Consider the following 2,270-nt stretch of genomic DNA (forward strand, 5'->3'; position numbering starts at 1 on the left):
TAGTGTTTGGGTATGTTCAATGCTTCCTATTATATTATTGGTAGGAAACGCACTGCAACCGATACTATAAACTTGGCTTTCATGATAAGGTTTAAAATATCCTGCTATGATGTTCGTGATTCTCTCCAATACCAATGTAACTCTAAAATTTTGATCAATTTTAAGTATTGCGTAATGAATATGACCGATACATAATAACAGACACGGTGGTAAGATAACGCCTTAGACGAAAGTTAAATGGAATCTTAATAAACAAACTTATATTAAAAGTGAGACAGTAATCTTAGTTACAGCGATATAACCTGTTCAGATTACTTTTTTTTTTTTTTTACTCCGTGTGTGTGTGTGTGTGTGGGTTTCTCCAACCATACCTAATGACTCCTCCCACTGAAAGAATTCCAGAGCTTATTGGTGGAATTCTTGCTAAGAGAGGAAGAGTCCTCCCCCCATCCCCCTCAGTAAACACTGTTACCATATAATTTTTCGAAGTCCCTCAAGAAGGTGTACCAGGGAAACCTGTGTCCAACTGTACGTGTCTTTGCGGTTTCACGTGCTTCTCAAGGCCGCTTTTGAACGCTGATCCATAATTCAGCAGCAGGTTCTTTTGACAACCTTTACATAGAAAGTTAATGGTCTTCGGGGAAAAATGCCCCCAAAATTTGTGACGAGATACAGGACTTTATAACCGAGGGGTTCTTGTACCGAATATACGACGCACACGATATATGTATGTATGTATATATATTTATATATATATATATATATATATATATATATATATAATAATATATGTGTGTGTGTGTGTGTGTGTGTGTGTGTGGTGTGATATATATATATATATATATATGATGACAAATTCCACGAAGGCAAGAGAAAGTATGGAGTTCTCCAAGGCCTTTCGACTGCTTGTCTTGCTAAGTAAATGACGAGAAGTCGAAAGGCCTTGCAGACCCACGTCGTGGATTTTGTCCTTATTTATAGATTCATCACGTTGCATATTTTCGTGATAATATAATTGTATATATAGTATATTTAGATAGATAGATAGATACATAGCCTATTTATTTTGACCCTTTCTGATTTTGCAAAAATCACACTTATTCATATATTTTTTTTAAAATCTACCCAGGGTTCCATGAACATGAGGATTGCGCTCACTACCCCCTTTTATTTGCTAGAAAAGTACGAATTTCATTCTTAGCTACCATTAGTTATTTTTCTTCAGCCGCTCTTAACTTGGCAAATTTTTAATTCACGTTTAAAAAGACAATAAATTGAGGTGTTTTCATGGGCACCATTAGAGGAATTCTTGCTTTACAATCGATGATTTTCAGCTTAGTGGAAAGGAGTCTTGAATCATGTCTGTTTCCTAATAGTAGTAGTTATGACTTAGGCCATCGAAGGATGGTCTTTTGTTTGTCCAATTTTCATAAGCTGTATTTCAGAAGAGATCTTTCACATTCACAATTGATCCCTGATCCCTGTATCTGCCGAGAGTAACCAGATTCGCTGAACAGCAGCACCAATATGGAATAAATGCGCCTCCTCGCTGTCGAACTTCTAGAACAGTTCCAGAGGTCCTTTATTTCTTCACACAGTTGGACTGTGGAACTGCCTCCCAGAGGAAGTCGTGCTATTGGAACTTCTTCAGAAGTTCAAGCTAAAATACAAAGCTTTACTATCCTTATACTCCTTGCATTTGAATGCATTTTTATATATTTGTTAATTTATTAATTAATATTTTTAATAAGTGGGATATCTTTATTTCCATTTACCTCCTCTTACTTCTTCCTAATGAACGCCACATTCTTTGGAAGCTTGAATTTCAAGTCGATGGCTCTTGTGAGCTTGTTCCATATGAATAGGTTTCATTTGCTGAATAATAATAACAATATCCTGAATTGCATAAATGATCAAGATTCCTGAAGGCATGTAGATAACCTCCTTACTGACAACATTCAATTTCCTTCTGCAGACCGTATTACGCCAGGTAACATCAGCGATGCCATAAACATCCTACCTAATAATAAATCGCCTGGCTGATGGCCTTCCTGCAGAGGCTTTCAAATTCTGCCATCCGATAATTTGCATTTTGCTAGCTGCCCTATTCAGTGCGTGCATAATTCACCGGTTTCTTCCAGACTCCCTACTCTTTGTTCACTTGATACCATTAATCAAAAACAAGCTAAAGGATGCATCTGACCCTGGCAACTACCGGCGAATTGCAATCACAACGATCGCATCGAAGATACTTGAGTCTGTTCTTCTAG

This window comes from Macrobrachium nipponense, chromosome 37, assembly GCF_015104395.2.
Source record: "Macrobrachium nipponense isolate FS-2020 chromosome 37, ASM1510439v2, whole genome shotgun sequence".
NCBI classification, from domain to species: domain Eukaryota; kingdom Metazoa; phylum Arthropoda; class Malacostraca; order Decapoda; family Palaemonidae; genus Macrobrachium; species Macrobrachium nipponense.